Source organism: Fulmarus glacialis, unplaced genomic scaffold (assembly GCF_000690835.1).
Source record: "Fulmarus glacialis isolate BGI_N327 unplaced genomic scaffold, ASM69083v1 scaffold22479, whole genome shotgun sequence".
NCBI classification, from domain to species: Eukaryota; Metazoa; Chordata; class Aves; order Procellariiformes; family Procellariidae; genus Fulmarus; species Fulmarus glacialis.
In genome coordinates this window covers 922-7,875 of record NW_009234333.1, presented here as the reverse complement: position 1 = coordinate 7,875, position 6,954 = coordinate 922, and the positions used below count along the sequence as shown (strand labels likewise).

At 38.2% G+C, this 6,954-nt stretch overlaps 1 pseudogene; it reads right to left on the bottom strand.

The window, feature by feature from the left end:
- Positions 1-5,875: 5,875 nt before the first annotated feature.
- Positions 5,876-6,666, bottom strand: LOC104082487 (annotated as a pseudogene).
- Between the last annotated feature and the right edge of the window lie 288 nt (positions 6,667-6,954).

Genomic DNA, 6,954 nt, shown 5'->3' with positions numbered 1-6,954 from the left:
TCTCCAATGTGCTGCCTCTCAGTCTATCTTTTATTTCAATCCCTCCTAAGCTCATGGTAAAACCAGACTTTTACTAAATCCATTTCATTTTTAAAAAAAAAAAAAAAGGCAAGAGAAAAGTAGCCCGAATATCACATGCTACCACCCCACTCCCTCCAGAGCAAAATTAATACTGCTTATTTTCACAGCAGTCAGAGAACTTTGGATGCTGCAAACAGCAGCAGAAGCATGTACTGTGGTTAATTCACTAGCAAGGAAAAACACAAAGTTTGTCGGGTAAAGTATCAAAGACTAACCTCATGAAAGCCAGGATACTCTAATTAATCTGTACTCTAATTAATCTCTGGCCTAAGCCATTAAAGTGGATTTGAAACTTTCTGTTAGCCAGAGACAATACGAAAATAAACAGTTAAGGGGGGCGGGGAACGAAAAGAACTAAAGAGGAGCTGGCCTTCAACTTCACAGATTTACTCCAAAAACCACTTAAGTTTTTGCAATTAAGAACAAGCTACTCCAAAACAGTGAAGAGCTCACTAATTAATTGTTCAATAAAGCCTACACAATCCATGATAATTTTAATTATATTACTGGCTTCAAAGATCATACAAGGAGTTCTAAAAAGAACAGCTTCTTCACACTTCATCTGTTACCACATACAACTCAGTTTCTAAACCTGTTCCTTCACCTATGCTAAATAAATGGCAAGAACAATGGCATTTCAGTACTGCAGATTTAAAGTCCCCGGACAACAGCCACAGAACATTTGCTGAACAAACCTGTGTTTTTCTACATTGTCAGACAAATAATCTAGAACTTGAAATAAAACTTGTTTCCCCTTATCATTTAGATAAGGGTAAAAGCTCTCTCAATCCCCTGCCATTTGCAACTCTCTGATGAGAGACCACTCTTGAGGGACACAGGTTAGAAAAAAGAAAAAAATATTAGTAGCACGGAAGCCTAATACAGGTGAAGGAGCAGGGGGGGAATGCTTGTTAGCATTGGTTGACAATCCTAGGTTTTTTACTGCGAATTCTACTGTTTATGAGATTTCCATCATATTGCCAAACACGAAACACCACAGGCTCGATCCTTTGGAGTTCTCCTCCAAAAAGGTAAAAGTAACTTTACATAGATAACAGCTATTGGCACAAGATTTGTTGTACTTTAATGCTGTCCAAATTAATTACTCATACAAGGCGGCTTTCAATTTTAATCAACATAAACCCTTGCTTCAAACTTACAGTCAGCATAAAACCTTACATGACCTCTCACACTTTTTACAATCAAGTCTACAGATATTTGCATATTCCAGAGAACTATAAAACTGCTTTGCTTTTTGTATCACTTAACATTATTGGTCACATTCATTACAATGCAAATCTGTTGGGCACACAGACACATAGGAACTATACCACAGATACTTAGTATAGCTTCACAGAGCACTAGGGTGTGGAGAAACTGCAACATCCAACAATGCTTTATTGCCATTATTTTAAAATTTTGGTGGGGATGCCTCTTGTCACCTGTCCGGCTTAGTTAACTCTGGGGCTTCCCTTTTCAAATACGAGTAGCAGACTTGAGGAGTTAGAAATAGAAGAAAAGCTGTGATTGTCTGGGAATCTGCAAAAGGAACCATGACACTGAATTTAGCACCAGCGTGCATAGAAAAATAAATAAATCTGGTGTCCTTTCTGAAAAAAGGATACTTAAGTTCTGGGGCATAGTCTCCACTATATTCATTTTTAGTAAAGAAGATGTAACATCAGCTTGAGAAAACTTCTATGAAGTTCTTATACCAAATTTGTTCAGCAGCTTTTTTTGTTTGATTTCTTTTAAATTGTTATTTTCTTGGGTCCCTCCTGATCAGGGACAGCTACTTGCATGGGAATGCAATTTCAGCAATGCAAGTAAGTGGAAATCCAAATTCATAGCTTCATTTTTCCCCCAATAAAAAATCTCTCTGATCAGACCATCTTACATTAAAGTAATTGTATTAGAAATACTTCAGTAATAAAGTTTTAGGACACTTCACAAGTAAAAAGCACTTGAACATCATTGACCCAAATTCAATATGTGAGAAATAAGTATGTGAAAAGTCTCACAAGATTTGAAGTTTCTTGAAAAGACACGCAGAAGACAGCAAGAAACTTCATCTGCGAGTGATAGCAAAGCAGCTCCGTCTGCACCAACCTGCTGGGAGATGTGAAAATTCACCTTTTTTTTAATTATTATTAATTTCAGCAATTTATTACTTTCAGCAAATCACCCAAGCAAAATTCAAATTTTGCTTTAAGTTTGTACTAGACCAACGCACACTAAAGGTGAGCTGAGTGCAAGCTTGAAAACATTATGTTATTTAACAGACATGTTCTATCTCTAAATTCTCTGAAACTGACTCAGGAGCTCTGGTCACAGATGTCTTTCAAACTCAGAGCAATGGCTGCAAAAGAATTCAACTCTACAGGGTAAACCAGGTCTACGCTTATCGTAACATCCACTTTCTGGGCTGTGAATTAACCAAGCTCTGCCTTCCACCACTAATCCTAACTGTAGCACAACATGTGGGCATTATGTGCCTTCCACTACTGTCTGAAGGTGTTTAATGTCATCTCCTTTGTCTGAAAAACATAAACCAGGATCATAAGGGTAAATGTCTTTTTACAGCCTAGTTTGCACAAATTTCAGTATTATCCATGGTTTATATCAGAATTCCTCTATGTCCTCATGGCCTTGGATAACCGATAGCTGCCTCTATTCCTACCAATCGCTGGAAGTATAAACTTGCTGCAGCAAAACCAAAACCAACCCCCATTCACAACCCTAGACATAGTATTGCAAAATTTGGGTTATTCTGATTTTGACTTTTCTATTTAAATAGGGAAGAATAGCCTAATAGACCTTTTCAATTAAATTCTTCCAGTTTAACACATCATTTCTTCTTACTTTTGGAGTCTGTAACACTCTTTGCCATTTCTTTTATACTTTCTGCTTCACTTTCACCTAAAATTTGCATGTGAGGCTTCAGCATGCTCCCTAACATTTAAGACTGCTTTCTGCTCCAGTACTGCACGCGTGAGCAGAAAAGTGCCTCAGAAGCGGTGCTGTAAGCAGCCATCCTTTCTCTCAGCTGCCAGTGCAGCAACAAATGCTTGTTAAATACATTTGTATAGATCAGTCCTTCCAGCTCTTCAAATCTGCAAGATCTGCCCCTGAAAGAATTTTTAGGGCACGTTAAGATTATAAATACATGAGAATTTTTAAGAGAAGACATTCAAATAGGAGGAGAAAAGTCTTAACTCTCCAGGTCATCACTTGCACATATATCACTACGACCATCAGCGTTGCTGAAAATCTATTTAAAAAACGTCCTTCAGAAGAAGATTCACTATTTTAACTAATGAACTTGGTATTGTTTATAAACTGGCACGTTACAAGGCATTAGAAAGTTTTTCTTTCTTACTATTTCTAGGACAATTAGCACAAAAATAGAATGGTGTAATCTTGTTTAGCACTTATGAAGAGAAGTCTTTCCATTTTAGGCCATGAACGCATAGCTGGGTCTGGAGCAGCCATGCAAAGCAGAGCAAAAATTTGACAGTGTCTTTAAAGAAAGATCTTCCCCCTCTTCTACTGAAAAAAGAAAATTAAATAAGGTAAAAATCAATGGAGCATTGAGACGAGAGCTTTATGCTGTTTCAGTGCCTTTACACAATGAGAAAGGCAATCAACTGACTGTTAAGTCTTCCTAGAACTCATTTCACATTACAACAACTCTCACTTAACAGAAAGCATATATAAACACACCAGACCAGAATACTGAAGTGCTCAGTGGTAAATCTTAGAAACCATGAAAAATACGAACTTATATTTTTGTTAAACATTTCTTGCATGCTTTATATGTTATCAAAAGTTGAATTAACAAATGATCGAGGTATTTGATGGTGGGAAGGGGGCTGCCAAGTTCCTCTTGTTTGTGGACAGTGATTGTATCATACAGGCAGCAGAACAAGCTCATGGTGCTGCTGTTAACAGCCATCCCCTGGTCCCCTGCCACAGTGCTGAAAACTTGTATTCCCAGTACAGCACCTTGTCTCTAACACCTCGTCTCCCTTAAATCTGAAATATGAGAATGAAGACTATCTACCACAGCTGCTTTTGAGAGCAGGAGATCAGGGTAAGTGGGCAGCAAGGGAATACATGAAGGGCCAAAAAAAAAAAAAATCTCCTTGACTGAAGCTGTTATAGTACAACAGAAGCATTTTTAGCATAATAATATGAGTTCACAATCACTCCTGCAAAATTTGAGAAGGGAAAGACCAGATGTTGTGTCATATTTTTATTTTTCCAGTACAAAACCAAGAACCCTGCATATTGACCTAAATACTCAAACAGCCCATCATTAAACCCTGTGTTCATAAAAAGCAGTCTTGCCTAAAAAGCTGAGTCTGACTCACAAATATCTTTTCTATATTGCATTTTTGTCTAAAGACATCTACCTAACTCTTGTTCTTTGGAGTAAGGCGGTCACATTTAGAACAGAGGAAGGATCCAGCTCTTGGAGAGAACTTGCCTGTACTGAATTAGTAAGATTTCCTTGTAATAGACTTTTAAACATAAACAAGCTCTTACTCACCAGATTAATCCACTTCCATGATTTTAAAAGACTGCCTAACACTAGATAGCCAGTCTGCTATTCCATTTATAGACACTTAATTTCACCCAGTTTTCAGTCATTAGAAACTGAGAGGGCTTAATGCTTCCGAAATTAGGACCTTAATAGCTGCTGGAATTTGCATCTTCACTTAGCAACAAACAAAAAAATCCAGAATTAGTCTTGGTTTAGTCTATTTGTTTTAAGACACTACACTGAAAACAATGTAGATATGCATCCTGTTTATTCGGCGGGCAAGGACGTAACAGCCATCAGAACTGGAAGGCTCTTTTACACCACCATGACAATATAAGCAAGCACTACGGTTCAACCTCAGTACTTGTTTACCCAGCCTTAGTAGTCAGGAAAAAAACAAAAAAAGAAAAAAGAGACAGGAATTTTTTTATACTGCAAACATCATCCAATAAACCCTTAAGTACCACAAAAGGTTACATCACTACACAATACTAAAGAACTTCAGTTTAACTAATATTCCAGGAAAGTTTTATACTGGCAACACAATCAATTGAAGCTGTGTTGCTAGAGACAGCCTTATTCTTTCTGAATTTTCCTTCATTGTGACCCAAAGGAATAAAGACCGATAGACACGTGCTCGTGAAGGCTGTGCTCAAGGTAACACATTCTTCTAAGTCATCTATGGATATACACTCTTACATACACATTAGTATCCTTACAGAAACAAAATTCTCAGTGACATATTGAAGAGACTTTGGTTTGTTAGCGAACACTAAGTAAAAAAAATTTTAAATAAGTATTTTCATTCAGCTTAGATAGCTGACAAACCTTCTAAGGGGCTTGATAAATTTCTGAACCACTCAACACTTCGGAGTACTTACAAAATAAGTAGCAATAAAGATTTGACATAATCTGTGCATATTGTGAGAAGTAACATAAGGAGTTAATTGACATTTTCCTACCACATATTTTTAGACAAACATAAAACCGATGTGCTGGATCAGACCCAGAGATCCATTAGTCCACTTTCCTCTTAGACAGAGCACGCTATTGGAAGGTTTTGCGAGGATCCTATAAGGTCTGTTTCAGGTCTATAAAGGACAACTGCCCTACCATTATGGCACATGAAGGCCAATGACTAGGTATCTTCCGGTCTGAAGTCAATTAAAGTCTTTCCAAAACACCCGTTACAACTGAGGGTATTAATATACAAATGTAAATAAATTCACTATTAATAATAACTTTTGTTTAAAAAGTAAATATTTATTTATGTCAGCTATAAGGACAAACTTAGATTTTTCCATGGTAGGTCTGCAAGCTCTGACAGAGATAACAAGCCATGAAACAAACATGTTTTAAACCGTCTGCATCGTAGACTCTTTGGAAGGAAGACCTAAACAGAAGCCAGCATTTTTTTTTTTTATTTGGGTTTTATTTTCAGTAGGGTTTTTTTTTAATTTGTTTTTACCTTTTAAACGCTTCAGCAGGGTTCCTCTCACATTCCCCGGGTTGCAAGAGACTTTGAATAGCAGGATCTCTTAGTTTGTCCTCATATCCCTGGATCAGTCCACTGCGGCAGATTTGTGTAACTAAACCTCTAATAAACCCTCCAACACACAGCGTGTCAGAGTCTTGGGCCCTGCAGAAATGGAAGGCTAGAGCCTGACGATGTAAACCTCTTTGTAGGTTTGCAGGTGAGCTTGGCCACAGTAACTCTGTGCAGAGGGCCGTCTTCCCACTACCGGGCCCTCCTACCAACAATACACCCCAGGCAGCTCCTTTCCCAGAGACAACACCGGTATTATTCCCAGAATTCGCTACAAGAGATGGTTTGTTGGCAGCACTGCTGCTGCAGTTAGCTTTCTCCTGGAGGCAGTGCTGAAGCTTGTGGAAAACCCACTCCCTACAGTAAAAGTGCTTTCCCTGCAGCAAGCTGGTTTGAGCCATTTTATAAAGCTTCTTCTCTTGGATTTGTCATAAGCGGTAGTACACCTTCAACATCTCAGAGTAGGGAGATACGGATTCATCTTGCACAGAAAAATCTTCTGCACGGAACTTGACAGAGGTTATGGTAAGCAGTTAACCTTTCCTGTAAAACTTAACAGCCTCTTCTCAGGAAGGGTGTCACTCCATTTGTATGTTTTATTATGATTAGCATAACACAATCACAGTTCAGCTGACATCATGAAGCGGTGTCTGATACCAACGCTCAACGATACTTCTCATACGGCTCAAAAGTTCATATAGCTCCATGGCTGCATCTGTAGTTTAGGCAGTTGCGTGTGTTCCCAGCATACAGGAGAGACAATACATCTGGAAAAACTGAG